Raw genomic sequence first — 12,820 nt, forward strand, 5'->3', positions numbered from 1 at the left:
AATTCAGCCAACAAATTATTAACTTTCTCTAAAAATCTTAGGAAAAAATAAACAGACCTGACTGAGCAAATAGACTGCCAAATCTTACAAGGAAAGGTGCCAGACTTACTGATTAATGAATTGTCTGGAGGTACACTTTAAAAAATTTTTTTTTGGTTTATATTGGAGTATAGTTGATTAACAATGTTGTTAGTTTAATATTTTCCCACTTATGTTATTACAGAATATTAAGCACAGTTCCCTGCGCTATACAGTAGGTCCTTGTTGGTTATCTATTTTAAATATAGCAGTGTGTACAAGTCAATCCCAAATTCCCAATCTTACCCTTCCCCTACCCTTCCCTGCTAGTAACCATAAATTTGTTCTCTAAGCCTGTGAGTCTGTTTGTTTTGTAAATAAGTTCATTTGTATCATTTTTTTTAGATTCTGCATATAAGTGATAGCATATGATATGTCTTTCTCTGTCAGATTTACTTCACTTAGTATGATAATATCCAGGTCCATCCATGTTGCTGCAAATGGCATTATTTCACTCTTTTTAATGGCTGAGAAATATTCCATTGTATATATGTACCACATCTTCTTTATCCATTCATCTGTTGATGGACATTCAGGTTGCTTCCATATCTTGGCTATTGTACACAGCATTGCAATGAACATTGGGGTGCATGTATCCTCTCGAACCATATTTTTCTCTGGATATATGCCCAGGAATGGGATTGCTGGATCATATGGTAGCTCTGTTTTTAGTTTTTTAAGGAAACTCCATACTTGGAGATATGCTTTTTTAAAAATAAATTTATTTATTTATTAATTTTTGGCTGCTTTGGGTCTTCATTGCTGGGTGTGGGCTTTCTTTAGTTGTGGCGAGTGGGGGCTACTCTTCGTTGTGGGGCATGGGCTTCTCATCCTGTTGGCTTCTCTTGTTGTGGAGCACAGGCTCTAGGCACACAGGCTTCAGTAGTTGTGACGTGTGGGCTCAGTAGTTGTGGCTCACGGGCTTAGTTGTTCCACGGCATGTGGGATATTCCCGGACAAGGGCTCGAATACATGTCCCCTACATAGGCAGACAGATTCTCAACCACTGTGTCACCAGGGAAGCCCGGAGATACACTTTTCATGTCCACCTTTCTGGGACTATCACCATATATATTTTTTTGTTTGTTGGTCTTAAAGTAAAATTGGGTCCAATCAGTTTTGAAGCATCTTGCCAGTAGACATCGTGAATTTGAAGACACTGAATTATTTTTAGAAGTCTGATTTATCATTATATAAATGTTAAATTATGTATAATATATTTGAAGAACTTATGAAACAGGAAATTAATTATTGCTCATAAACTGAAGCTGGAAATTCAAGGACTTAGATATACTCAGAACATTAGGTAACATGTAGTGACTATCCCAGAGGCAACGGTATATAACAGAAAACTACACTTTCCAGTCCACCTGAAGATAAATGGGTTTGTGTGCCTACTGATGGTCTGTGAAATGTGAACAGAAGTGACATGAGTTACTTTAGAGCTGAGGCAGTGATATGCCCAGTGTGGTCTTCCATTTTCCATTCTTTTGCTTTAGCAAATGACAAAGTTATGAGCCAAGGTGGTGGAACCTATATCCGCCTGGGTAATTCCATGCAGCAGAGCTCTCCACTAACCTGCTCAAGACAAGTAGCATCAACAAGAAGTAACATGTAAAATATTCAGGGTTAATTTATTATTGCAACATCACTTAACCTAACCTGACTAATAGTGCCCACAACAAGTGAGATATTGTAACCCAATTCTACTAAGGTAAAGAGAAGGGAAGTTCTAAAGACCTGAAGAGGGACAGGGACCTAGGACCTTTACAGCATGAGAATCAAAATTAAAGGCCTCTACACAAAGATGAGACTACATAAAGATGACTCCTTCTGTCAGTGAACTAAAAATACATGTGTCCCACAGAAAGAGGTGTTGAGGATGCATACTGATCATGGCCTTGACTCTAGGAGAAGCAGAAAACAAAAAGAAAATAGGGCCCTCTGGGACTCCCAGCCTCCTCAGTCTGCTCTCATGTAAGTTTGGGGCTAGAATTTTACCACCTATTTAGCCACATAAAATTTCCCAGCTGAAAATTCTGTTAAAGGGTTCCTGAGTTAGTAACTACCTCAGATACCCGGCAGAAACAAAAGCAAATCCTTTCTCAAGGATCCAGTTATAAAACCAGACCTTAAAGAATTCCATCAGGTAACGTGAAAAACACAAATTCATGAGGAAATAAGTTTGCATTAGTGAGAGTCATCATATATTTGAATTATCAGAAAGAGACTATAGAGTAATACACCTCAAATTGGAGAATATATATTCTTTTAAGCAGACATGGAGTATTTTTAGAAGTTGCCTATGTTCTAATTTAGACCATAAAGCAGTATTCAGCATATATTTTTAAATCCATGTTATATAAAATACACTTTCTAAACACAATGAAATTTTAAAAAATCAATAACATAAGAAAACTTTAAAACATACATTTAGTAATCTTCCAGGTGCCAATTTAGTTGCATTTCATAAATTTCGGTTGGTGGCAATTTCATTGTTTTTTAAGTTCCTTTTTATTTGGCCTATCAACCAAAACTTAGGAGACACAGCTAATATGGCAACTGAAAGGAAATTATAATCTAAAGTCTCATTAGAAAAAAATAAAAGCTGAAAATAGATAAATTAAGTATCCAACTCAGTATGTTAGAATAATAGCAGAATAAATCAAATGAAGAAACAAAGTAAATCCAAGGAAACTCAAAGGGAAAAAATAATAAAAACAGCAAAACTCAATGTAAAGGGAAAAAAGATATAAAAAACATGGCTCTCAAGAGCATGAGAAAACAAGCCACCACAGACTGGGAGAAAATATTTGCAAAAATGTGGCTGATGAAGGATCATTATCCAAAATATGCAAAGTACTCTTAAAACTCAATAATAAGAAAACAAACTGAATTAAAAAATGGTCAATAGAACTGAACACATACCTTACTAAAGAAGAAATACCGATGGCAAATAAGTATATGACAAGATTCTCCACAGCATACGTCATCAGAGAAATGCAAACTAAAATGACAATGGCATGTTACTACACTCCAGAAGAATGGTGAAAATCCAGAATGCTGACAACACTAAATGCTGAAAAGAATGTGGAGCAACAGGAATTCTCGTAGATTGCTAGTGGAAATGCAAAATGATACAGTCACTTTGGAAGACAGTTTAGCAGTTTCTTCCAAAATTAGACATACTTTTACCATACAATCCAGCAATTGCACTTTTTGGTATTTACGGAAATGGGCTGAGAACTTATATACACAAAAAAACCTGCACATGGATGTTTATAGCAGCTTTATTCATAATTGTCAAAACTTGGAAGCAACCAAGATGTCCTTCAGTAGGTAAATGGATTAATAAACTGTGATAAGTCCAGACAATGAAATATTATTCAGTACTAAAATGAAATAAACTATCAAGCCACAAAAAGACATAGAGGAATAATAAGTGCATATTTACTAAGTGAAAGAAACCAATCTGAAAAGACTACATACTGCATGATTCTAACTATATGACATTCTGAAAAAGGCAAAACTATGAAGACAGTAAAAAGATAGGTGATTGTGGAAGTCCAGGGGAGGGAGATAAATAGGCAGGGCATAGAGGATTTTTAGGGCAGTTAAACTATTCTGTATGATATTATAATATTTGATACATGTCATAATACATTTGTCAAAACCCATTGAATGTTCAATACCAAGAATGTCCTCTAAACTGTGGACTTGGGTTATAATGATGTGTCAGTTTAGGTCCAACAATGGTAAAAAAATGTACTGTGTAGTGTGGGATGTTGATAGTAGGGGAAGATATGAGTGTGGGAGAGTATATAGGAACTCTCCATAGTTTCTACTTAATTTTGGTATGAACCTAAAACTACTATTAAAAATGAAACCTACCTAAAAGGAAAAAAAAAGGACCAACAAGGTTGAAAATTAATTCTTTGAAAAAAGTAATAAAATTAATAAACCACTGGCAAAGCTGATCAAGGCAGAGAGAAGGTACAAATGAACAATAAAGGAATAAATCTATACAGCTTTTTATATAAATATTTTAAAAATTTAAGTTATGAAATATCAAAATATAGAAAATTTCAGAAAAAAGTAACAGCTACCTATGTTCCTCCTATATATGTGCTAACATTTTGATGTATTTGCTTTCAATTCTTTTTTTAAAGACATAAAAGATTATAGATATCAAAACTATATAGCTAGAGCAGCAATCAGAGAGGTTAAAAATTAAACTTGAATATAAAATGTTAAAATGTAGATACAGATATATGAAAATCATTAGTATAGTATTTTTTATGTGAAAAATTGTGAAAACTTGGCTTAGTGTCCCAAATATCTGGAAATTAAGTTTCTAAATAACCGTGGGCAAAGTAGAAACTCAAAGAAATTTAGAAATATTTTCAGCTAAATGATAATGAAAAACAAAATACCAAAATATCTAAGTAATACTGAGAGAAAAATATGTAGCTTATATTAGAACATAAAAAATTTTAAATCTGCGATCTAAATTTTCACTTTAATAAATTAGAAAAAAAGTCAAATTCAGCCCAAAGTAAAAAGAAGGAAATAATGACAATACTAGAAATAAATAAAATAGAAAACAAACAATAGAGAATAATGACAAAAGCAAAAGTTGACTCTCTGTAAAGATTAATAAACCTATAGCAAAACTGATCAAGAAAAAGAGTAAATAAAAAGAAAACATCAATTCAGAGCCTAAAAATATTAAAAGATCAATAAAGTAATGCGAAGAACAATTTTATGCCAATAAATTCAACAATTTAGATGAAGTGGACAACTTTTGACAGATACAAATTACTAAACTGACACAAGAAGAAACAGAAAACCTGAATAGCCCTTTATCCATTTTAAAAAATTGAATTTGGGATTGAAAAATATTCTCACAAAGAAAACTCCAGACCCAGAGGTTATTCCTATGGAAGAAATAATAGTAATTTTACACAAATTCTTTCAAGAAATGGAGGAGGCTATGTGACCCATCTCATTTTATGAAGTCAACATAACCATAAAAATAACAAAACCTGATAAGGACTTTAGACACAAAAAAATAAATTGCAGGCAAATATCACCCATAACAAGAAGCTAAAATCCTCAACAAAATAATAGCAAAACAAATGCAGTAATATGTAAAAAGGATAATATATTATAACCAAGTGAAATTTATCCCAGGAATGCAAGGTAGATTTAATACTTAAAATCTATCAATATAAGATGCCACAATAGCAGAATTAAAAAAATCATATGAACATTTCAAATAGATGTAGAAAAATATTTGATAAAATTCAACATTCATTCATGCTGCAGACTTTCAGTAAACTAGAAATCAGAGGTAACTTCCTCAATCTAATAAAGGGCATCTATGAAAAACTTCAGCCAACACTATATTTAATGATAAAATTTTGAAGGCTACTTCCTAAGATTGAGAACAAAGCAAGGACATCCACTCTCACCACTTATATTAAAAACATTATAGTGGAGATCCTGGAATTATAATAAGGGAAGAGGGAAAAAAGGCAAAGGAAGAAAAAGAAAAAAAAGAAGTGAAATTGCTTTTTTTTTTTCTTTTGCCACACCACGAGGCATGTGGGATCTTAGTTCCCACACCAGGGATAGAACCCGTGTCCCCTGCAGTGGAAGCGCAGAGTCTTAACCTCTAGACCACCAGGGAAGCCCCTAAATTTGCCTTTATTTGCATACAGCGTGATTTGTATGTAGAAAAATCCAATTAAAACATAAATTACTGGAACTAATAAGTGAATTTAACAAGCTTGTAGAGTACAAGTTAATATCTAAAAGCAATTGTATTTTTATGCTCTAGCAACGAACAATTGAAAGTGAAATTTTTAAAATACCATTTGCTATAACATCAACATTTTAATAGTTTTAGGAATAAATATAGCAAAATGTGCAAGAACTTTACACTAAAAACTATACAATTTTGCTGAGAAAAGTAACTCAAATAAAGGAGAGATGTCATGTTCAAGGATTAGAAGCCCAATATTGCCAGATTACAATAGATCTAATTACAATACAATTACAATCATAATCCTAGTAGCTTCAGATGGAAATATTAAAAAGAAAAAAAACAGAATATTCATGACAATAATTAAAACAGAACAACAAAGTCTGAGGGCTTACTATGATGGTAACTGATTAAGAGAGTGTTGTATTGGCTTAAGGATAGACATATATATCAATGGAGTTGAATAAAAAGTCCAAAAGCAGATCCCCGTTAAATGTGGTCAACTGACTTTCATCAAAGACAGCAAGGTAATTCAATAGGGAATGAAACGACTTTTCAATAAATAGTGCTGGAATAACACGATGTCCATGTGGGAAAAAATGAAACTTGATCTTCTATCTCACACCATGAAAAAAATTTATTTCAAGATAATTCATACATCTAGATGTAAAAGCCAAAATTATACATATGATAGAACACACAGTGGAATATCCTGACTATTGTGGAGGAGGCGCAAAGATTTCTCAGGACACAAAAAGCACTAATTCAAAAATTTGATAAATTGTACATCACCAGAATTTAAAACCTCTGCATATCAAAAGACACAATTAAGAAAATAAAAAGACAAACCACAAACTGAGCGAATATATTTACCATTTGTACTTCTGACAAAGGACTTGTATCCAGAACATATAAAGAACTATAAGTCAATAGAAAAAAAAAAGAGAACAAAATTTAAAAATAGGCGAAAAAAAACTTCCACAGATCTATATTTTAAAAAGTATATGAATGACAGGCCTGCTCATGAAAAAATGCTTAAAATCATTAATAGAGAGATACAAGTTAAAACCATAATGAGATATCACCATATACCCACTTGAGTGACTAAGATTGAAAAACGTGATAATACCAAATATTAGCAAAAAAAAGGTGATGCACCAGAACTCGCCTATTCTGCTGGCAGAATGTAAAATCCTAAAACCACTTTAGAAAATGGTAAGGCAGTTTCTTCTCAAGTTTATCATTCACCTATCCAATAACCTAGCAACTCTACTCTCAGCTATTTACCCAAGAAAAATGAAACATGTCCACAAAGAGACTTGCATGAGAATGTTCAGAACAGCTCTGTTTGTAATAGCCAAAAGTGGAAACAGTGGAAATGCTCATTAATAGGAGAATGGATAAACAAACTGTGGAATATTCATATAATAGAATATTACTCAGCAACAAAAAGTAACAAGCCATTGATACTGCAGCAACTTGAAGGAATCTCAAAAAAAAAAGTTTGAGAAAAAGAATCCAAACTCATAGAGTACACACGATATAATTCCCTTTATATGAAGTTCAAGAACAAACAAGACTAATCTAAGGTAGAAATCAGAACAGAAATGTTTCTTAGAGATAGAGGGTAGAATTCCCTTGAAAATGGCATGAAAGAACTTCCTGCAGTGATGAAAATATTCTATATCTTTACGGGTGTTGGTTACATAGGTGTACACATTTGTCAAAATTCTTCCATATGTATTTACTACAGATAAATTATATCCCACTAAAAAATTTTAAAAAACAAGTAAAAATGACAAATCCTAGTGAAAAAAGGATCAAAACTGACCCAACAGTAACTGAAACTTGAATTGTTCTAAAATAATGAGGAAAATAAATCAGCAGTTCAAAATTTTTTCAAAAACAAACTACCAGACTTTTTCCAAATACAGAAAAACTGGGCTGAGATGGAGACATTGTGACAAGGACCGATCAGGCAGAACAGTAAGAAAACACTTAACTGATAAGTCAAGCTCAGCTTTGAACTTAAATGTAAAAGCCCTAAATAAAATAGTATTAAACCAAGTCTAGCAATTTTTAAAAAGATACTATCTCATAACAATTTGAATGCAATGTGAATTAAACATGGGAAAATATCTTATTGAAATTCACTGTATTAACTGGTTAAAGACAAATGTGTGTGCTAATTTCAACAGATGCAGATAAGAGGCATGGCCAAGGAACAAATAGAAAGATGCTCAGTTTTACTAATAACAGAGAAATATGTTAGAATCACAATAAGATATCATTTTACAAACAGTTGTTTGCCAAAAATTAAAAATATCAAGAGTTGGCTAGAATGTGGAACAAAGGAAGGCATGCATGGATGACAGAGTGTAAATTGATAGATGCATTGTGGAAAACAATCTGACATTACCTACAGAAATGGGCTCATCCTCTGACCCAGCAATTAATTCCATTCCTAAGTGCATACTAAGAAATGAAAGAATGAACATGGCAATTAGAAGTGGGTGTGTGTTTTGAGATGAGTGAGGAAAGATGGGTGTTTCACTGGAAGAGGAAGGCTTAACTATAGGGTTTGGGAGTATTTATATAAAGGTCCCAGGTTTGGAGATCAATGTAAGTGGTCAAAGCAATTAGCAAGATTATTGCTTGTATTGGACAAATATCTCAAAGTGTTTTTGCTTGATTATTTATTTATTTATTTATTTATTTATTTTTGCGGTACACGGGCCTCTCACTGCTGTGGCCTCTCCCGTTGCGGAGCACAGGCTCCGGACGCGCAGGCTCAGCGGCCATGGCTCACGGGCCCAGCCGCTCCGCGGCATGTGGGATCTTCCCAGACCGGGGCACGAACCCGTGTCCCCTGCATCGGCAGGCGGACTCTCAACCACTGTGCCACCAGGGAAGCCCTGCTTGATTCTTTTACACATTCCATTAATATAAAAATCCCTATTCTGACTCTGTTCATCAAGCAATCTCCCATTTCCCAAGTATATCTGCCTATAGAAGGTAATATAATAATCACCTAGGTTTTGGCTATTTCTGATTCCTGAGAAAAATTTCTGGATAAATAAAAATAAAAAACTGGCCTCTTATTATAATTGGGCTTCTTAAATACTTTGACTATAGGAAGAGACCTTTATGGCAACCTCAATGATCTGGTTATATTTCTCACTGAATTCATAAAAATAGACTTTCTGATTTGTATGACTCTTGTGTGCCCTTGAGTTAGCATGAGTTCCTCCCTCTGGGGCTGATCATCCTGGGGCTAATTCACAAGCATGATTTCTAGATCTTCAACAGAGTCCAGATCCAGCTGTTCTTATGTTAGGTGACATCACTATCCCACATCCACTTTCCAATCCTTTTTGTTGATTCCTGTACTGATTACATTAACATTCAACTTGTAATGAAAATTAAGGTTACAAGTTGAAACTATAATATATGAAGCCATTCCCGAAACTCCACAAATTTTGAAGTCAACTAGTTCTAATTTATAAGTATTAGTATATTTAAAAATTTATCTGAAAAAGTGCTGAACACAAACATAAGCACTTGTGTTTTGAAGTCAGTATTATGGAAAAGTTATGATTTTTTGAGAAAGTTGAGAACCTAACGGAGATAGGCATATCATGATTAAGCACTGACCAGTGGGCGAGCTAGCTACATGCAAGTTTACCTAGTGATGATTTTGTTACGAGGTGGTAAGTGGCAACATATATAGCCATATAAAACCAGCTGAACCTGTTAGGACTTGAATATGATGGGCATGTTTCTCAACAACCACACCTTACATCTCCTTTGGTTGACTTTTTTTTTTCATCTTTTTTACCTGTCAATGAATAGTGCCCACGCAGTGCTGCCTCTGGTCTATTAATCCTGCTTGGCTCTCTTTGAAATTTTGGACAACGTGCTTCACAGGTGATTGCAATATGAGTCAAGTAGAAAAATAAGTTGTCAATAGTCTCAGTGAGGTCCTAAGCCTTGGCAGTGGGTTTCATGCAAGCCTGGTATTGTCACAGCATCAATCAGCCCCGGAGCACACTGTCATTGTCACAACCAGTTATTCCCCACTGCAATCACAACAGGACAGAGGAAAGCCTGCTCTTCACAACTGACCGCGAGCAGCTTGATCCCTGTAACCTTGAGAAGTACCGCATGTCACAGGTAGGAGTTCCCTGTGGCACATCTACATATCCTTTTCTCCCACTGCACCGCCCCCTCCCTCTCCAAGTCTTCATTCTTCTCCAACTGGAAGATAGTCATGAATGAGACTGAGCACAAGGTTCTGGCTATAAGCCAAAGGACAAACTGAAAGTACCACAGATGTGAAGGAAAGGTATAATTTTGGACTGCTGTGGAAGGGAATGCAAAATCCAGAAACAGAGGCTTCAGTCTCTGGACGCACTTGACAGTGTTTTTTGTGAATGAAAACTGATCACTGGCTTCAACTAGTGATCCTTACTTAGTAAGGCCCATTTCTGCACAAAATAATGAAGAAAGTAAAGTTTATCATCTTTTTTTGCCACGTTCATTTCCTGCCTTTTTCCCCTCTCCTGTTATAAGGACATTTTCCCCTAAGTTGACCAAAATCTACCTTTCCTGGTGACCAGACTGGCCCTTGATTCATGCTGACGTTGCAAAGAGTCACCCATATTACAATTCACACAAATGTTTAAAGGGCCTGCTATATTTTATTGAGATGCTTTTTCTTGATGATTTGGATATGAATAAGGGATAATATGTCAATTTAGAGAAATGAAACTTGATTAGTGAATGTTTGCTCCTCTCAATCCAGGCTCAATTGCTGCTTAGTTGTTCTAGAACTAGATGTCGTTTTCTCCTGTGTTGGTGAGAACAGCATGTTGGACTAAGCTTATTTAAACCAATAACAAGCACAGCAATAGCTGCTATCTATTAAGTGCCTACATATTCCACTTACCAGATGCTTTACATAAGCCATCTCATCAGTCATCACATAAATGACATTAAATATATACTATTATTTCTATTTTACAGATGAGGAAACCAACATAAGTAATTCTAAGTCACTAAGCTTTAGAGCTAGTGAAGGGCAGAGATAGACTTTGAAAGCGCTTGACCTCTCCACTGTACACAACATCCCAGTAAAACAAAAACTTCAGTTAAATTCTAAAATTAAACCATTTAAACCAGATTTCCAATGTAGCAATAGAATACAATTGTGACACTGAAAGAGGTGTTTAGAGCATCTCTACCTGCTTTACCCACCTACCTCAAAGTATGATTAAAGAGCTTCTCCAAAAACCTTTCTTCTAAGAAGACCAAACTACTAGAGTAAATCTCTGTTTCATTCTTTTTTAAAAAAACCATTATATTCCTATACCTGGACCACAAAGATAGCCTCAATGCATTTTAAAAAGAAGAAATAGTACAAACAACATTCTATGACTAAAATGTAATAAAACTAAAAGTAAAAACAAAAACTAAAAAGGAAATTTCAGCTAGAAATTAAAAACATACTAAATAACACCTGAGTCAAAAACATTATATTGAGTAGAAGAATCCAGACACTAAAAGTACATACAGTATGATTTTATTTATATGCTGTTAACAAGCAAAACTGATTCATGATGATAAAGATTAGAATATGGTTACCTCTGAGTATTATTAACTGAGAATGGGCACAAAGAAACTTTCTGGTGGATGAAGATAGTCTAAATCTCAATCTAAATATAATTATGTGAGTGTACACATGAGCAAAAATTCATCAAGCTGTACACTTAAAATCTGTCCATTTTAATGTATGTAAATTATACCTCAATTCAAATAAGAGAAATCAATGTAATTCACCACATTAAAAATTAGATTAAAAATTATATTATCACTCCATAGTTACAGAAAAGGAATTTGATAAGATTAATCATCTATTTGCTTAAGAAAAAAAACTGTTAGAAAAACTAGGACTAGGAGGAAACTCCCTTAATCTGATAAAAGGTGTAAAAAAATCCTACTGGAAACCAAATGCTTAATGTTGAAGTACTAACACTCTCCTCTGAGATTAGAAATGAAGCAAAGATGCCCATTATCACCACTTTTATTCAACATGGTACTGGAGGTCCTGTCCAGGGCAATAAAGCACTGTCATTATTTGCAAATTGGCATGATTGTGCATGCAAAAATCCAAAATTATTTAGAGATAAATTATTATATATAGTAAATTAGCAAGGTCTCAATATACAATCAAATTACAAAAAATAATTGTATTTTTATTAATAAACAAAACTGTGAGAAAAATAGCATTTACAATAGCATCAACTTTAAATAACTTAGAATAAATCTAATAAAATATGCACAAAACTTTGACACAGAGAACTTTAAAATATTATTGAAAGAAATTGTAAAATCCCTAAATAGATATATTTCATTCATAAATTAGAAGACTCGGTGAGTAAACATGTTAGTTCTCCCCAAATCAATTAACAGATTCAATGCAACTACAACCAAAATCCCAGCAAGTGTTTTTGGAGGGAGAAATTGACAAGTTTCTAAATTTTATTTTTTTTAATGTAAAGAACCAAGAACAGACAAGGTAGGTTTGAAGAATATATTTGGAGAACCTATACCACTGGATATCAAGCTACATTAAGGCAGTGTGACACCAGTTCAAGATTAGGCAAATGGACCAGTGAAACAGAAGAGGGACACCTCATTTATGGCAGAGGTCACATTACAGAGTCATAAGTAGAGGAGAATTCTCACAAACTGTGGTGGGTCAATTGGATATCCATACAAAAATATTAATCTTGATTCTCACGTTATACCATACAACATTCAGCTCTAGATGGATTGTAGATTTAAACATGATGGGTAAAACAATTACGGTTTTAGAACATGAGGTAGGAGAATACCTTCTCAAAGACTTCTCAAATAGAAAAAGAAAAAAAGCAGTAACCATAAAGGGAAAAATGATAAGTTGGACTAAATAAA

Source organism: Grampus griseus, assembly GCF_964374135.1.
Source record: "Grampus griseus genome assembly, chromosome: 5".
In the NCBI taxonomy this organism is placed as follows: domain Eukaryota; kingdom Metazoa; phylum Chordata; class Mammalia; order Artiodactyla; family Delphinidae; genus Grampus; species Grampus griseus.